This window comes from Sciurus vulgaris, assembly GCF_902686455.1.
Source record: "Sciurus vulgaris genome assembly, chromosome: X".
NCBI classification, from domain to species: domain Eukaryota; kingdom Metazoa; phylum Chordata; class Mammalia; order Rodentia; family Sciuridae; genus Sciurus; species Sciurus vulgaris.
The window spans coordinates 106,006,152-106,026,044 of record NC_136471.1 but is presented as its reverse complement, the minus strand read 5'-3'; the positions used below and the strand labels follow the sequence as shown (position 1 = coordinate 106,026,044).

Below are 19,893 nucleotides of genomic sequence, written 5' to 3'. Positions count from 1 at the left end.
ACTTTCAGCAGGTGGACAGGTAGATGAAAAATCCATTCTAAGAAAGGACTTGGTACAAGGAACATGGTTGGACAAAGCATCCAGAGAGAGGACACTGAAGAAGGAGTTTGTTTAAAGGAAGCAGTCACTATAGGGAATGACATAGCAAGTAGTGAATGAGTGGAGGGTTGCAATCAAAACAAGGGAGGACTGAGCTATAAGAAAAGATAGAAGGTACAACAAGCCTCGGGGATGACACAAATCCCTTTAATGCTTTAGGACAATGGCAAGTGGCATCATAACACCCTACTTCTGGTTCCTCTCTCACAATGAGTAGAAATGAGAATTAGGCCCAATTGGTAGAGTTTGAGATTCTTCATCTGATTCTCCATTATGAGCTACATTGTAAAGTGCCTGAGATTTGTTTACTGATTCCTGGGTGATTGCCAACGTTGTGACTATTATGGTTTGGATATGAGGGTGTCTCCCAAAAGCTCTTATGTTAATGTAGGAAAGGTTGGAGGTGAAATGATTGGATTGTGAGAGCAGTAGCCTAATCAGTACATCCTAGTTTGAATGGACTGGGAGGTACCTGTGGACAAGGTAGGGCATGGCTGGAGGAGGTGGGTCACTGGGGGAGTGTCGTGGAAGGGTTCATCCTCCCTATGTGGCTCCTTCCCCACCACTCTGTTTCTTAGCTAAAGGAGGTGAGCGGTTTCCTCTGCCATGCCCTTCCTGATGATGTGTTTCCTCACCTTGGGCCCAGAGCAATGAAGTAGGCCATCTATGGACTGAGGTCTCTGAAACCATAAGCCAAAATAAACTTTTCCTGCTCTGAAGTTGCTTTTGTTAGTTATTTCCATTACAGAGATGCAAGACCTTACTAAAATAAGCTATTTGATCAGGAAAATGGAAAGATGAATTTACTATTCATGGGAAGCCTTTGTGTGATGCCTGCATATGGGAGACTTTAATTCCTTCATACTTACCTTGGTTTCACACATTTCTGCATATATCAAATCAAACACATTAGACTCACATTACAATTCCATCACAGTTTAGCAAGAACCCACTTTACCACACCACACCTGGATAGGCCTCCCTTGATAATTTCCATTGTCTGCCTTTGTTCATGGCCAGATAGGTGCATGAAACCTTGGGATGTCCAGTATGTCCTCATTTTGGGCACAAAGGAAGGTACTTTCTACATAAGTTTGCCAGACATCAAAGTTGCCCTTATTAGCTATGATTTTTGTACCTTTACTGAGCACTGGCCTTTAACATCTGTAGACACAATTCTTCAGGCCATGAGATCATCCGATGATTTCATTATAATAGGCCTCTGCAACCCTCCCTTAGGTCCCCTGTTATGCCTGTGCTACGCTTCACACAAATAAAGGTCTGAAACTAGCTTTCTTCTCTAGGCATGGTAATTCTGAGTACACTATTCAGGGCCTTACTAGGTCAGTCCTAGTCCCCTTAAAATCTCCTGATACTGACTGACCAAGTCAGTATCACTTTCCACATTATTAACTATGTGCACTCAAATTAAACAGAATGATATTGCATTAATATACACCTGTGACCCTAATATTATACACATGGATCTAGCTTTAGATAGTCTAAATATTTACAAAAAGACAGTATATTTGACCTGTAACTGTGGCAAGAATATCCACACTCTGTGGTACAAATACTCATGACACAGAAATGTCTTTCACACTGCAACCCATAAGCCCCACTTGACTTTACTGATAACTACAAATCAAGTTCTCAGGCTGCCCCATGCAAGAACATTCTCCAATCAGCACATTCACAATATGTAATCTCCAGTCAGACTCCAATCAATCTGAGTTGATAGCCACTTGGAAAGCATACCCCAAACCAGATCAAACAAAATCACCTAAGCAGAAAAGTTTGCCATTGAAGACAATGATATCACAGCCATCCACACCACCAATGATCTATGATCCAAATTCTGTCACATGTTCCCATATTGTGGCTTTTTCTTCAACTCATATACCTTTTATCAAAGTTTTATTAGGCTGGATGAAATCTTTTCCAAGGAATTTTGTGATGTTTAATTTTATGTGTCAATTTGGCTGGGCCACGGTGCCCAAACATTATTCTGGATGATTGTGTGAATGTGTTTTCTCTTGGGGCAGGGGGAGAGTAACATTTAAATTGTTGAAGCCTGGGTACATGTAAGTGCATGAGTGGGGAGAGAATCTAGACTAGGAGGACATGACAGAAAATTCATGAGTAAACTGCACAGCATGCATAGAGGAAGACTCAGTAGTATGTGTATGAGTGAGAGCATCTATCCTAAGTAGAAATGGATATGGCAAGAAGGGTCCAGGTGGCTAAGCTAGAACACACCTAGATGTGCATGGATAATGGGAAAGACATTCTAGGGGAGTAAATGGCATGAAGTTTATGGTTGCAAGTTAAAGCTAGCCTAAGGGAGAATATACCAGAGCTTGCATTGTTGCAGAGCACGTGCCTGTCTCTGGGAGGATCCAGAAGAAAGCATAAGGGTGGGAGAATCAACCAGCCTAGGAAAGGACTCAGCAGAGCATGCAAAGGTTGAGGTTACATTCAAATTAGAGGAGGACCCAGCACAACTCTGCATCACTATACCCCTCACCCACATACCTCTTGCTGCAACCTCACACTTATACTGGTGCAATTCTTGTAGTTCCTCCATTAGGTAGTATTCTATTCCCACCTGTGAACGTACTGATGAGTTCTACAATAGACTGCCTGTGCACTCCAGCTTTGAACATCCTGATGAGACAGGTCAAAGAAGGAATTGACAGGAGGTGCCTCTGTGAAGGCTGCAGTTACATTAAAGGAGGTACTCAGACTAAAAGAAGGTTTGACAGTAGGTATGTGGGATGATATTACAATAAACCTTGTGGAACATGTTGCAGGGATTATAGTGTTAAAGGAACAGTCTCTCTGCTGTAGGACTGAGAAGGAGGTGAAGCCTAAGTGTGAAGTTTAAGGGAAGAGCCAACCCATGGGAGGATCCAGAGGGAAGTAAACGCAGAAAGGATTGTTCAGCCTTAGGGATAACTTTCCAGCAGATGCCTGCCATACTAGGTGAAAGCTGCAACCATAGTATTCAAGATCCTGACAGGAGGCATACAGAAGGAGGGATCATCTACCCTAGGAGAGAACTAGCAGGTGGTGCATTGCCGAAGTGTGGTGGAACATCCATCAGGCCAAGGAGAGATGGACAGGATGTATATCAGAGAAGGAAGAATTTACCAAGGTGAATCCTACCTACGAGGTGGTGCATGGGTGAAGATGGCTGCCAATCCATGGGAGGAATATTAAGATGTGCATTGGTAGAAGGTGCAATAAAATTTTGGGAGGACCTGTTTGTGTTCGAGAGGATTACCCAGGCTAGGGGAGATCTCAGTGGAATGTGCAACAGTAGGGTGTACAGCCAAGCCTAAGGGAAGAGCCAGCAGTACATTCATGGATGGAAGTGGGATACTACCCCAGGAAAGAACACAGGAAATGCACCATTCCTTTACTAACCAATTGATATATGTTTGGAATCTCTAAAATAGAAATACATTATAGATCCTTAATCAGCCACTGCATTTGACTGCCTGCATGGTTGCCATTCTCCAATGATTACAAAGAAAGTAGTTATTATTTAAAAAAATATTTCTTAAATATCTTTGCTGTACATGGTGGTTTGCTGGACAATGTGTAATTGTAAGGAAACAAGCTTGACCTCTCCTTTCCAGAAATTTATCACTTCCTAAGGGCATAGAGGTGCAAGAAAAAAGCAGAGTTGAACCATATAGAGATGGGAAAGCTATTTCCCTTTAATTTTTTCTAACCAAGGATACAGACATTTTGAAAACAGAAATAAGAGAAGTTAGAAAACAAATAATAGTGCCACCAGAGAAAAAAATTTTGATAGAAGTAACTTCGATTTAATCTTACATGGTTATTTTGTTGTTGTTGTTGTTTTGAGACTGGCTCTAGCTATTCCAGGCTGGTCTCAAGCTCCTGGGCTCAAGAGATCCTCCTGCCTTAGCCTCCTAAGTGCTGGGATTATAGGTGTGCATCACTGAACCTGGCTCCCATATGGTTAATTAAATAAACCCCATTAACCAAGAGTCAACTCTTCCTACATTGTATTCTTTCTGTTACCACCACCATCATCATAATCATCTTTAAATTGTCCCATTACATATTATTTATTTCTACTTCTTGGCAGCTACCACCTACATAATACTTTCTTGTAATCACTTCTGCTTCCAATTCCACTATCCTTAAAATTCATGTACTTTTCTCTTTCTGTGTGTTTATGAGATCAAGGGAGAAAAATGACAAGACCAGGTCACACATAAAAAAGGGTAAAATCAAACACAAGATTGGGTGTGGTGACACCCACCTGTAGTTCCAACCACTCAGGAGGCTGAAGCAGGAGGATCGCTTGAGTCCAGGAGTTGGAGGCCAGCCTGGGAAGTATAGGAAGGCCATGTCTCAAAGAAAAACAAAATAAAACATGTGACACCCACTTTCTTGGCAGTCTTCACAGTTCCCAGCAACTGGAGATTCCTGCAGCTGCCCAGAATATCCAGTAGGGCTGACCTACTTCCCCACTCCCCATTTCTTCTCTACTTTCTTCTTCAAAGATTGTCTGATCATTCCCTTCAAGTAATACCCAGCACAGGACCCAACTAGAAGCTCTTATTATCTTTCACCACATCTTTCTTTTAGAAGGTTCACCCTTCTAACAGAGGTTGCCGTTTTTAGAGACGCTATGGAGAATATTGATGATTTTATTATAAATAATTAACATATAATAAGACATAAGTTTTTAATTGTAAGAAAATTTAAATACATAATATGGACACTAGTCACAGTTCTTTTTTACTAACAGATGCCATCTCCTCCTTTCCTCTGCCCCGCCAAAAAAATAAGCAACAACAAAAAATTGTGTAACCATGTATGTATATGTGTGGGAAGGGACACAGGTTTGTCAACTTTCAATTTTGTCAAATTACCATATTAAACTAACAAAGTCTCAATTTCTAACTATTCTCACCATGATTTTGTGAAAGAAGGAAAGAACATTGTTGGGGGTTTTTGTTTGTTTGTTTGTTTTTAGAGACAGGGTCTCAACATGTTGCCCAGGCCAGCCTCAAACTCCTGGGCTCAAGTGATCCTCCTGCCTAGCTTTCTGAGTAGCTGGGATTACAGACACATGCCTCTGCACCCATCTAGAAAGAACATTGTTATCACATTTAAAAATACAACAAGAAATCTGGGCATGGTGGCACACACCTGTAATCCCAGTTGTTTGAGAGACTGAGGCAGGAGGATCACAGATTCAAAGCCAGCCTCAGCAATTTAGCGAGGCTCTAAGCAATTTAACGAGACCCTGTCTCAAAATAAAAAATAAAAAGGGCTGAGGATGTGGCTCAATGATAAAACGCCACTGGATTCAGTCTCTGGTATCAAAAAATAAATAGAAAGAGCATGATGTCAGAGTAAAGTTGAATCTGGAGAGAAGATAGCCAAGAGTGAGGTGAAGATGTCAAAGACAGCAGGAAAGAAACAGGCCCCAGAGACTTCCAGCTTTGCAGATTGTAAGATGGAACTTCTTGTGAAGGGGTATTGAAATAAGCTCAGTGATACTGGTAAAGCTTTGGAAGATCTTCTGAGGAAGATGACAATTTCTCCCCAGAGGCAAATAAAAACTACTTGGGATGGTGTTACCCAGCAACATTAGTGATCTATCCATTCTTGGCTTAAGAAATCCATGCAATTGCAACTCACTTGTTATGGTCATGATGTGGAGGGAGACAAAGAGGTAGCCAAGGAACTAGGGCCCATTTGTAGGAGTTTGAAAATACTGATTGCCAGCCAAGAAAGTGAAATAATTTGTGAAGACTCCTAGAAAAGTTGTCTATAACTCCAGTAGCAGATACTTGAGAAAGTTAACCTTCTTTGATAGGGAGAAAAGTAGTGATCACCGCATGCACAGCCCTTGTGTCCCATCTGTGGTGTGAGGGCCAGGCTCTGTGCTCACCTTCCAGGCACAAACTGTGGTTAGTGCTGTAGTTGCTGGTGCAAGCTAAATCCTGTCAATCTCTCCTGGTTCTGGGCACACTTGCTTGCTTATTATCTTCTTTCCTTTCCTCCCTTCCTCTCTCCCTTCCTTTCTTCCTTTATTAAAGTACAATTTGCATACCATAAAATTCACCCATTGTAAGCATCGGTTCAATGATACTTTTATACAATCTCACAATCATCACAATCCAGTTTTAGAACTTTTCTATCATCTCCAAATTTCCCCTCAAGTCCACTGGCAATCATTCCCACTCCTTATCCTGTAGACCCAGGCACCACCAACCTTTCTGTTTCTATAGATTTACCTTTTCTAAAAATTTCATTTAAAAGGAATTGAGCAATATGTAGTCTTGCTCATGAGGAAAAGAAGAGGAACTTTGCATTAGGAGTGTCAGCACAGAAGGTGTCAAAGAAAAAGAGGAGCCCTACTCCTTCAGTTCAGTGAAGTAGCTTGGGAAGGGTACATGACCAGGATAAAGAGGAGGTCCCGCAAATCATCAATGAAGAAATGATAGAATGTGAACAACGCAAAGAAACTAGAATGATGTAATAAGAACAAGGAACACCATATCATTGTAGTGCTGAAAACTCATTCAGGGGATGGCTAAAAAGCAGGAGACCTTGGCAGGAGACCTCTTCAAACAAAGACATGGTGGCGTGTCTAGTGCGAATGTGCGCATGCGCGACTACATTTAACAAGGTGTGGCTGGTGCTGGAGTACGCAACTCCCAACCTGTGTACTTGTGTTCCCTAGACCAAGAGACGGTGATGCGGTGCTCTTTGGCACATGCGCAAGTCTGCCGATACTCGAGGCAGATGAGCAATGCTGCTGATCCCTCTACCCTGACTCCTAGTGCACCCGTGCAGCTCTGCTGCAACTTCCCAAATGAATTTACGTTATAAAAAAACTCAGGGAAAATGTATTTTTCCATATAGGGGAGAAATCATAAGGAACTTCTCACCACCAGTGTAGTGGAGTAACTACACAGGGATGTAGACAGACAAAGAGGAAGAATGCTACAGTATTAGAGCAGTAGAATAACGGGACAGCAATAGTGAACAGTAGATGATTCCTGATTCATGGATATATAACTAAGAGGTAGGAAGGAACAAAGCAAGAGAAGCCACACCATTAGGGGCAGTGTGCAAACAGACAAGGGATATGAACAGGGCCAAGAAGAAGAGCCCTGGGCATGAGTGCAATGGTATAGCTTGAGAAACTTTCTGAAGGTAAGCAATTTGAATCTCCAAACCTTATGGGTACAGAAAGAAGGAAACCTGCACCATCAGTTCCATGATGGAAGATCTGTACAGGAAGTTAGGAACATCATCAATATAATGGGAACTCTGGACAGGAAATGTGATCACAGCAAAGAAAAGGGGGCCAGCATTATCAGTGTGGTGGTGTAAATGGCAAAGGCTGTGAATGGTTTAAGGAGAATGAAACTCTTTCCCCAAAGTACAGGATACAGTGAAAGGTATGTTAACAAGGCCAAGAGAAAAAATTCTGGATCCCCAGCCCTGTGGTGTACAGTACATTATTGGGATAAATAGAATAATGGCTGCAACTATAAGCCTTCAGTGTAGTGGTGCAAGTATATAGGTAAAGAGGAGGATGCAGTATTATGTCTCATCAGAGGAGAATGGGAACAGGGCCCAGGACACAGATGTGAACAGATATGAACAGAAAATAGGGGAAGACCCTTGATCAATAACTTCAGTGTTTTAATGTGCACAAGGCTATTAACAGGGCACAGAAGAACAGCCCCATACCATAATTGTAGAGGTGTAACTTCACTGGAAAGGTAAAAAGGTCAAATAAGAGGATTCCTACAGCCTCAGTATAGAGGGATCACTGAGCAGTGTTTGAACTGGGGCAAGGAGAAGGATCCCTGCCTCATCCATGCACTGATGTCACTAGCATAACTGGCCAATGGATATTATCTGTGAAAAGAATGGCAGGCCTCCTGAACCATAGTTGTAATAGTGTAGCTGCTCAGAGGATGTGAAAAGGACAAAGAAGATGGGGTACTATCCAGGAGTACCATAGAGTTATAGCTGGACTGGAATGTGAACATGGCAGATACAAGCAGTAGAAAGAGTCCTATACACTTAGTACCCTGGTATAACACTAAGATTTGAATAGGAGAAAGATAGTGATCCCTGCTCTATCAATGCACAGATGGAATTGGGTGCAAGATGTGAGAAGGACAAATGGGAGTCCTACCTCAAGAGTTCAGTGGAAGAACTCCACAAAAGATATGAACAGAAAAAACATAAAAATCCTCACTGAGGACAGGGCAAGTGAATAGGGCAAGGTGAAGAACTACCAAATTATCAGTCCAGTCATGTATTTCAGCAGTCCCCATTTGTGTGAATGGGGAAGAGAGAAAGGACATTGCACCATCAGCTTTACAGTGACTACAAATTGAACATGGAAAAAGAGATGACTGCTGAATATGTAGTGTAACTGAGCTGGGGGAGTAAACAGTAAAGAGCAAGAGCCTTATCATTTCACTGTCACACCTTGACAGAGTGTGAACAGGACAATCAGGAGTATCTAACACCATCGGTGCGTTGGTATTGGTGCACGGGATCTGAGAATGGAGCAAACAGGAGGAGCCCTGCCCTATCAATGCAGTGGAGTGACTGGGCAGGGGATGCAAACAGGACAATCAGTAGGAGTTCCACCACTTCCAAGTGTGCAGTGGATAAGATGACATGTACCTATGATCTGCTGTGACTGGCTCAGCAATCTTGACTCTATACTACTTGGCGGAAGCCCAGGGTGACTTTGATGCTGGCAATACAATCCCCTCCCAAGCCCATTTGAATTATAGTGCTGTTCCCCAATGCCCTGGGAGAATTACAAGTGTGCCTTCAAGATAGTGTGATTTACACTCGCAGTGTCATAAACCATTTCACCTGCAAGAGACCAATCCGCTTTCCAGAGTGCGAGGTGACCTGCTGGACACTGCTGAGGGTAGTTAGTGGGAAACCAATTCTCCTGCCACCCTGCTCTGAGCCTGTCATGTGTTTGTCTTGTAATATATATCACTGAGAACTCTCAAAGCAGAGGTCCTAAATCTTCAGATATTGGAATTGTCCAAGATATATAGTCTGGTATAAATGCGCACAATGGTTACACTGAATATTAATGTACTAATGTGGAAATCAAGTCAATAACCCAATCCCAGCCCAGATCATAGCGACTAAATGTCATCGCAGACTATCTGCAGCCTTGATAAATTGAGGTTCAGCAGGAAAAAGAATGGGTCACGAAACAGCCCTTGCCACGACGAGCACCTTTCTGACAGTTTCTGGTACCATGGCCAGGAAATCAATGGGCTGTGAACACCAAGTCCTCCTCTTACCTCTGCAAGCGATCCCCACAGGCCGCCCAGCAGGATGTTCACAGAACGACTGCAGGACCACACGCCATTCCTGGCTGCTTCTCCTTCTGCTCTGGGAATGGAGGGGCCACCTGGAGTTCAAGGTTGTGGACCTGACATTGGGAAGAGGCACCCTCTTTGCCACAGAGCCATTTACTTAGCCAGCTGTCCCTCTCACTACATTGCTGTCCTGTGTTAAATGTGCCAAAGGCAAAATGAATTGCAAAAGATAAGCCCAATCAATTTTCATGGGTGTAAAGTCTAAAATTTAAATTTATTTAACTGGGTTGGGGGCATAGTGCTCCTGAAGAAAGAAGTGAGCTTAGAGGATGAAGTGACCAACCTTGAGAAGTCCAGTCAGGATTTAGCAGGGCCACCTTGAACAGCTGTGGGGTTTGTGCACCACACAAAATGCCCATCGTGGGGGTGTAGGGTGCTAAATCTTGCCCAATTCCCATCTTCAACCTGCAAATCCCCATACTGCATCTGCGGCGAGTGGGGCACTTGTTTCAGTCCTCATCTTGCCACAAAGGGGAAACATTTTTCTTGGGGTAGAGTAGAAGCTTAAGACAGCACATCTTCCTCTAAGGAACTACCTTCATCTCCCTAGAGGGGAACCTTTCATTTCGTAAAGCGCTTCTTGCTGAGAGATCTTCCTTCTCACAGTGAAGCCAGCAGCCTGTGCACCCTGCCTTCGGGCACAGAATGCTTCCCTGGCACCCACACAAGATACTGTACAAGTTGCTGGTGGTCTATGTTGTGGTCCTGAGGGGAATTCCTGATGCAGGGCTCTAGGTCACTCTGCATGTACCAGGCTGGTTGACAAACGAGGCTGTTCTGGGCTTCCCACACATTCTGGAGGTGCCCTCTGCTGGCCCTGCCACCTTGCTTCTTCCCCAGGGACCTCACACAGCACAGGCCCTAAAGGCCCTCTCCAACTCCCTGGTTGGTCAGTACCATATTTATTGTGAGACAGTTCTAACGACATCCTTGATGACAGGCTTCAGAACACCCTTCAGCTTCCCAAACCCACGAGCCCCCTTCCCATCTCCTAGTTAATAAAAACAGCTTTATTAACAGTTTAACAGTGCTTTAGTTCAGAACCCAGGACAATTTGAATGCCAACAACAGCTCACTCATTCATATTTTCTCTCCCCACCCCTCCCTCCGTCCCTTCCCTTGGATTCCTAAGCCCCAGTCGGTCCTGAGAGGAGGGCATGGGAGCTGTCCCAAAGAGGCCCAGCCATGCTGCTTAGCAAACATTGCTGAAGAAATTATCCCCTCCCTGAAAGACTGTGCTATCTGTCAGGGGCTATGGGGAAATGTCAAAGCCTCGATGGGAAGAAAGACGTGTGAGGTCATACAAAGCAGAGATTGTTGCACTTTTCAAAAGTACACTACCAGCAACCTGTCCTGCTGCTGTGCCTGAGGTCATCCCTCTGTTGCCCCAGGGCCTGATTCCTGCACTTTGCTACTGACCACAAGGCAATCCTTGGATGGGGTCTTTGGTTTTAGGATCATTTTGTATGATTTGGACACATGAAGAACTTGGTGTGCTGTTACCCAGCTACTGGCTTCTAGGCACACTGGCTTCTGAGCATACCTGTCCTGTCTTGAACAACACAGTTCCTCATAAATCACACCTAATTTATAAGCAGTCCTCAATCAATGGCTAAAGGTGTCTAAATGACCCAGGCCACTTCCCCCTTTTCTGAAAAGATGTAACTCTGAGGTATGAAACAATTCACAGTGATCAAACTTTGGTCAGGCTTTCATTTTTAAATTTGGCCTCAAACTTGAGATTCATGTGCTTCCTTGTAGAATCCAGGGGTGAAAATGTGGAAAATAAGACCACATGCTCCTTACCTCTGACATTTTCTTTTAGTAATTTTCAGCCACTGGCCCCCTTCCTATTCCTTAGTTATAAACTCCAACTTGTCAATGCTGTATTCAGAAATGAGCCCAATTCTGTACTGAAGTCTCTTTCCCTCTACCTGCGATAGCTTTTTAAAGTAAAATATATCTTCACTGCTTTAATTGAATTTTTATCCAGCTCTAGTTTTCTTTAACAGGTTCATACACTACACTCACTCCCAGAGTTTCCCAGTGGGGCTGGACTCTTGTCATCAATCCACACTGGTAACTTGCTTGCTTGAATACTTTTTATTGGTTGCCTTCCCTTCCCTGTCTCTCCCCTATTCTTGCGTTTCCTGTGACTACTCTCACTCCTGATATAACCACTTGCACTTCAATTTCATCTCAGGTCTGCTTCCAGGGCCAACCTAAGATACTCTTGCAGCATCCTCACACATTATCAGATGATTGGCCCCACTAGTCATCAGTATCAGGATGCTGCAGGTTTGAGATTGAGGAAGTTTGCTGGAACAAGACTGAAATTCCATGTCTTCAAGTTTTTTCTCACATAGGATGTACTAAAGTGATGAGACTTTTCTTGCATGCCCAGCACATTTATATATTTTCTACATCTATCATGGAGTGACCACAGACATTTACTTCCTCTGTCTACAACAGAGTGCAGGGTCAAGTTCATTCAGAAAGTGGTTAACTAGGATTGGAGATGTAGCTCAGTGGTAGAACACTTATCTAGAATGTGCAAGACCCAAGGTTCAAACCCCAGTCCTAAAAATGTAAATAAAGGCTAACTGCAGAAGGTATGTATGTTCCTTGTTCTATGTGTGCGAACATCCTGATAGCCTGAGAGCTGTGATGGGGCCACTTTCAATACTCCTAACAAAACCTAAAAGTCATGGTCCTGAAGCACTTTTCATCACAGAATATTAGTCACAGTGCTCCAAGACTCCCTTTCCCAGCAATTGATGTCTATGTACAAATTGATCTTGACCAGATGGAAACTTCTATTTCTCTAGTGCTTTCTAGTAACATTCTGCAGGTCTGAAAAGCTTGAGAATCTTTTTTTAAAAGTCAGAGCATGAACCACCACTTATTCAGAAAAAGATTTAATACTTTTCTATGTTGCTTAATGACTCCCCTTTCATCCTTGTCCTTTAAGGAAATTGTGGTGATTCCCCCCTCCCCCGCCCATCATTTTCATCATAAAATTCTATTCTGTTTTTTTCTGCCTAATTACAGACACAACCAATTCATACTACAGAAACATGTCTAGACTTTAGATTTTTCTTAAATAGCAATATTTAACCTAATAGAGTGAATTTTGCCTCATAGTATCAGGGAACCATCTAAAGGTGGGGATGTCTTAAGAAAACTAGACTTTTCCAAGTAAGGTTTATTCAATTACACATTCATTCTACAAATATTTATCAAGGATTTATGATGTGCCAGGCACTGTTTAAGGTACTGACAATTTAACAAATTTAATCCTTTTTGATAAGTTTATATTCTAAGTACAGGGTTAGACATTAATAAAGAACTCAATATTTTCAAAATTAGAGAAATAAGGTTAAAACTTCAATAAAGTGAAATAACACTAATGTTTTACTGGATGAACATCATAGCCCTTTTCAAATGCATGCTATCAGCATATATTTGGGAGGGGAAATGTTCAACTGATTTTTTTTTTTCTTTTTTCTTTTTCTTTGTTCTACTTATACATGACAGTAGAATGCATTTTGACACATCATACATAAGTGGAGTATAATTTCTCATTCTTCTGGTTGTACATGATTTAGAGTTACACTGGGCATGTAGTCATATATGCACATAGGGTAATAATGTCTGATTCATTCTATTATCCTTCCTGTCTCCATAGCCCCTTCCCTCTTTTCACTGCCCTCTGTCTAACCTAAAGTACTTCTATTCTTCCCTAGCCTCCATCCGTATATTATGAATTACCATCTGCATATCAGAGAAAATATTAAGCCTCTGTTTTTTTGGGATTGACTTATTTCACTTAGCATGATATTCTCCAACTCCATCCATTTACTTGCAAATGGCATAATTTCATTCTTCTTTAAGGTTGAGTAATATTCCATTGTGTACATATATCACATTTTCTTTATCCATTCATCTGTCGAAAGGCACCCAGGTTGGTTCCATAGTTAAGCTATTGTGAATTGAGCTGCTATAAACATTGATGTAGCTGCATCACTGTCATAAGCTAATTTTATATCCTTTGGGCATAAACCCAGAAGTGAGATAGCTGGGTCAAATGGTGGTTCCATTCCAAGTTTTCTGAGGAATCTCCATACTGTTTTCCATAGTGGTTGCACCAATTTGCAGTCCCACCACCAATGTATGAGTGTACCTTTCTCCCCACATCCTCGCCAAAACTTATTATTGCTTGTATTCTTGATATCCATTCTGACTGGAGTGAGATGAAATCTTAGAGTACTTTTGATTTGCATTTGTCTAATTGCAAGAGATAATGAACATTTTTTAATATATTTGTTGATCAATTGTATTTCTTCTTTATAAGTGTCTGTTCAGTTCTGTTGCTCATTTATTGATTGGGTTATTTGTTTTTTTTTTTTTTTTTTTTTTTCTCTTTGGTGTTAAGTGTTTTGAGTTCTTTATATATCCTGAGATTAACTATCTGAGGTGCATGTGATAAAGATTTTTCTCCCATCCTGTAGGCTCTCTCTTCACATTACTGATTGTTTCCTTTGCTGAGAAGAAACCTTTTAGTTTGAATCCATCCCATTTATTGATTCTTGATTTTACTTCTTGCATTTTAGGAGTCTTGTTAAGGAAGTCAGGTCCTAAGCCAACATGGTGAAGATTTGGGCCTACTTTTTCTTCTGTTAGGCGCAGAGTCTTTCTTCTAGTGCCTAAGTCCTTGATTGACTTTGAGGTGAGTTTCATGCAGGGTGAGAAATAGGGATTTAATTTCATTTTGCTACATATGGATTTCCAGTTTTCCCAGCACCATTTGTTGAAGAGGTTATCTTTTTTCCAATGAATGTTTTTGGAACCTTTGTCTAGTATGGGATAACTGTATTTATGTGGGTTGGTCTCTGTGTCTTCTATTCTGTTTTGGTGCTCATATCATGCCTTTTTTGTTACTGTGGCTCTCTAGTATAGTTTATGCCTCTTGCTTTACTCTTCTTTCTAAGAATTGCTTTGGCTATTTTGGGGCTTATTTCTCCAAATGAATTTCACGACTGCTTTGTCTATTTCTATAAAGAATGGGATTTTAATCATTGGTTAAATGATTTTAATCATTTAGTCATTGGGATTTTAATAGGAATTGCATTAAGTCAGTGTAACACTTTTGGTAGTATGGGTATTTTGACAATATTAATTCTGCCTATCCAAGAACATAGGAAATCTTTCCATCTTCTAAGGTCATCTTCAATTTCTTTCTTAAGTGTTCTATAGTTTTTATTGTAGAAGTCTTTCACCTCTTATATGAGATTTATTCCCCTCAATTTTTTTTCAGGCTATTATGAATGGGGTGGTTGGTTTTCCTAATTTCTCTTTTAGTGGATTCATCACTGATGTATAAAAATGCATTTGATTTGTGAATGTTGTTTTCATATACTGCTACTTTGCTGAATTCTTTGTTTAGTTCTATAAGTTTTCTAGCAGAAATTTTTAGAGCTTCTAATATAGGATCATGTTGTCAGCAAATAGTGATAGTTTGAGTTCTTCTTTTCCTATTTGTGTCTCTTTAAATTCTTTCTTCTGTCTAATTGCTCTGGCTAGAGTTTAAAGAACTTTGTTGAATAGAAGTGGTGAAAGAGGACATCCTTGTCTTATTCCAATTTTTAGAGGGAATACTTTCAATTTTTCTCCATTTAGAATGATGTTGCCTTGGGTTTAGCATAGGTAGCTTTTACAAGGTTGAGGTATGTTCCTACTATCCCCAGTTTTTCTAGTGTTTTGAACATGAAGAGGTGTTGTACTTTGTCAAATGCTTTCCTTTCATCTGTTGAGATGATCATATGATTCTTGTCTATAAGTGCATTAATGTGATGAATTGCTTTTATTGATTTCTGGATGTTGGACCAACCTTGCGTCCCTGGGATGAACCCCAATTGATTGTGGTGCACTACATTTTTAATATGTTTTTATGGAATTTGCAAGAATTTTATTTAGAATTTTTGTGTCTGTGTTCAGGGATCTTGGTCTGAAGTTTTCTTTCCTTGATGTGTCTTTGGTTTTGGTATCAGGGTAATACTAGCCTCAGAGAATGAGTTTGGAAGGGTTCCCTCCTTTTCTGTTTCATGGAATACTTTGAGGAATATTTGTATTAGTTCTTTTTTAAAGATCTTGTAGAACTCAGCTGAGAATCCATGTGGTTCTGGGCTTTTCTTGGTTAGTAGGCTTTTGATGGCATCTTCTATTTCATTGCTTGAAATTGATCTGTTTAAATTGTGTATGTCCTCCTGATTCAGTCTGGGTAGGTCATATGTCTCTAGAAATTTGTCAATGTCTTTGAGATTTTCTATTTTATTGGAGTATAAATTTTCAAAGTAGTTTCTATTTATCTTCTGTATTTCAGCACTGTCCATGGTGATAGTTCCCTTTTCACCATGAATTTTGGTAATTTGAGTTCTCTCTCTCTCTCTCTCTCTCTCTCTCTCTCTCTCTCTCTCTCTCTCTCTCTCTCTCTTCCTTGGTGTGCCTAAGGGTTGATCAATTTTATTTATTTTTTTCAAATAACCAGCTTTTTGTTTTGTTGATTTTTTGAATTGTTTCTTTGGTTTCAGTTTCATTGATTTCAGCACTGATTTTAATTATTTCCTGTCTTCTATGGGTTTTGGTGTTGATTTGTTCTTCTTTTTCTAGGGATTTGAGATGTAATGTTATGTCATTTATTCATTGACTTCCTATGAATGAGTTCAATACAATGAACTTTCCTCTTTGCAATATCTGCATAGTGTCGCAGATATTTTAATATGTTGTATTGGTGTTCTCATTTACCTCTAAGTATTTTTTAATTTCATCCCTTATTTCTTCTGCTATCCATTTGTCATTCAATAGTATATTATTCAGTCTCCTGGTGTTAGAGTTGTTTCTATTTTTTATTTTATCATTGATTTCCAATTTCATTCCACTGTGATCTGATAGAATACAGGGTACTATCTCTATTTTTTGTACTTGCTAAGAATTGCTTTGTGGCCTAAGATATGGTGTATTTTAGAGAAGCATATGTGTGCTGTTGAGAAAAAAGTGTATTCAATCATTAATGGATAAAATATCCTATATATGTCTGTTAAGTCTAAATTATTGATTGTATTATTTAGTGCTAAAGTTTGTTTAGTTTTTGTTTGGAAGATCCATTCAGTAGTGAGAGGGGTGTGCTAAAGTCATCCAGTATTATTGCATTGTAGGCTATTTGATTGTTGAAATTGAGAAGTGGTTTTTTTTTTTCATGTATGTAGATGCTCCATTTTTTGGGGCATATTAATGTTTGTTATGCCTTGTTAAGGTATATTTACCTTAAGCAGTATGAAATGACCTTCTTTGTCCCTTCTGATTAACTTTGGCTCAAAGTCAACTTTATCTGATATGAGGATGGAAACCCCTGCTTGTTTATGTGATCCATATGAGTAATATGTTTTTTCCCATTTTTTCACCTTCAGTCTGTGGTTGTCTTTGCCTGTGAGGTGAGTCTCTTGGAGACATATTGTTGGATCTTGATTTTTTAATCCAATCTGCCAGTCTATGTCTTTTGATTGATGAATTTAGGCCATTAACATTTAAGGTTATTATTGAGATACAATTTGTATTCCTGGTCATTTTGGTTTATTTCTGGTTTTTAATTTGAATTAGTTTCTCCTTTTATTGACTATTCTGTCGGGGTCTTAAGCCCCCTTGCTCTTCTCAACCAGCCGCAAGGGAAGGGGACACTCCCCAACAAGGTCAGACCAGGATAGTTAGGGCCGACTGATCACCTGCACCCAGCCCCCCAGGAGGAGGACAATCAGACGCATCAGGGAGACCAGTCACAGCAGGAACTCATTTATTGAGGAAGTCACACAGCTTTTATGTAGGGTGGAGGCTAGGTGGGAACCAATCAGCTTAAAGGTCAGCAAGGCATGGAGGGGTTCACGCAGGTGAAAGTCCCATAGGACTATATGGCAAGCACGAGCTGATCACGTTCGTGGAACTGTTGTTAACCAATCTCTGACAGTGGTTCGATTTATCGTCATTAACCTTTGAAACTGCCTGAGGCTTTGATCTTGCTCACCTGCCAGGGAGTAAGGAGTCAGCCTGAGTTAGTTAACGTGTCATTAGTCCCAACATATCCCTCTTTTATGTTTTATATTAAGGGTGTGTCTGTCTTAGGTTGCCCCTGGGAGGGTCTTACCTGTCATGGAACATCACCTTAGCAGTTTGGGGGTCTGCCTTACTTGAAGGTGTGCCTTTCTTAGGTTGTCCTCCTCTGAGGATCTTATCCATCATTGACTACCACCTTAGCACTTCAGGCGGGCCCCTCAGGAGGAGCAGGGCTTAAGGAAGTGACACTTAGACCCCAGTCTCATACGAGTGATCCATGATCCTATAGGGCTCCCAATCATCATTATGAAGGGTGGTATAATGCTGTCGGACCACCATGAGCTGCACAGACTTAGCCTAGCTCTTCAGGAGATGGATAAGCTTATTGATTATGCAAGGCCCAAAGGTGAACATAAGGATAATGGTGATTAGTGGTCCCCTAAGCAGGAGGAGGTAGGGGAGCCACCCGTGTAACCCAGTTCAGAGGAAATTAGAGTGGAGCTCGTTCCTACGATGTTCCAGATCTTCTTGTAGGTTTTTGATTTTATCTTGTACAATGCCAGAGCAGTTGGCATAGAAACAGCGCTTCTCACCAAGGAACAGGCAAAGCCCTCCTTCCTTCGCCGTTAGAAGATCCAAACCACCACGATTTTGCAGGACGACAGCAGCCAAGGAATCAAGTTGAGCCTGTAGATCTAAGATGGTAGAGCTGCAAAGTGCAATGTTAGGAGCTCTGTGTAGCTCTCAAGAAAGTCCACGTCCAAAGTCATGAGGTCAGAGACCCTAATCTTAATCACTGTTGGCCCATTTTTGCTACTGCGCATAACACACTTTCTTAAATGTCATTTTAAGCAGTTTACATATATTGACTCCTGAGTCTATATGAACATTAGTTAACACAATTTAACATTATATCTAAAACATGAATTGAAGAAAGGCTGAGAGAATTTTTAACATTTCTTTTTGTGTGGCAAAGTGGCAAAATGTTTTCATGTTTCACAATATTAACCTTTAAATAAATCGGGCTCTTTTAGAAATACATTTACACTTAAAATTTTTATCTCAGTGTAAAAAGTAACAAATTTTACATATACCTTATTGATAACAGGCCCTATAATAGAACATTAAATGATAGAAATAAATCCCCAATAAAATTTACTCTTTATAATTTCCATTACAGATAAGTTTAGTTTGGAGAATAGCAGCTTGATAAATTACCTGCTTTAAAACTTGTATACCTGGAAAATATGAACACATTTAATATACAAAGAGTGACCATTTCACAATTACCTTGACACTTTTATATTACCCAATTTAGTTTTTAAAGAAAAATTTAGACTCTAACGCGTTACAATACTCTAACAGTTGTTTAACCATAATTGTATAAACCCCAATTTTTAAGACTAATTGTTCTAAAGAATAAAACTTAATAGACATAAAATTAAGAGTAAATCAGTGTTTCAAAGAAATCCTTGTTGTTTTACCATATAGATTAAACTTTGGTTTATATCAGAGCATTAGTATTTCACCTTAGGAAAAACCTTAAATAGATTTAACTGTGTCACATACGTACAACCAACTTAGTTACACGCAAACTTGTTGAAATTTGCCCTTTACTTACACACAGACTTTCTTAGCACTTACTTAGACCCTCATGTATTTCATCACATAAACACTTCCTTACCCAGATTGTCTTTTCCCTTTTACTAAATATATTTCCATACCCAGAACCTTTTATTTTTTTCTTTCCTATCTGTTGACCCCTTTTTGTTCACATTTGAAACAACTCTTAAGAAATTTCTGAATTTATATAAATTAGTCCATTTTAATAAGATTAAATATTTTGTTATTTATAGTACTCTAATTAAAACACAGTTGAAACCCTTGGAACCCTTTGTATATAGAATTGTACCTGTTAGGACATAATTCTTAGTAACCTTGTTTTTAGTTTAGTGATAGCAATTTTCTCTACAAACACATTTGAGTAATCCCATACATGTCAACTCTAATTCACTTATCTTATTGTAAAAAAAAAAAAACAAGATATCAGACAAGTGTACCAATAGTATTTGCCATCTCTTTCCTGTGGAAGAAAAGTCCTAGAAAAATTGATGTTAGACATTTTATAAACATCAACATTTAATGAGTTTGACCACCTAGAGACTTGTGAGTTAATTTTCAAAGATGTTTTACTTTTATTAGTTTAACCAATTTGAATTGAACCTTTTTAAATCACGTGAATTAAAAGTATCTG

At 40.1% G+C, this 19,893-nt stretch overlaps 1 long non-coding RNA gene across 1 annotated transcript in view; it reads left to right on the top strand.

Annotated features, from left to right (window-relative positions):
* LOC306650736 overlaps window positions 1-18,955 on the top strand; it is a 48,154-nt gene extending 29,199 nt beyond the window's left edge. The window contains exon 2 of the long non-coding RNA XR_013760996.1: window positions 18,825-18,955. This is a non-coding gene — a long non-coding RNA (uncharacterized lncRNA). The remainder of the gene's footprint in view (window positions 1-18,824) is intronic.
* The last annotated feature ends 938 nt before the right edge of the window (window positions 18,956-19,893 follow it).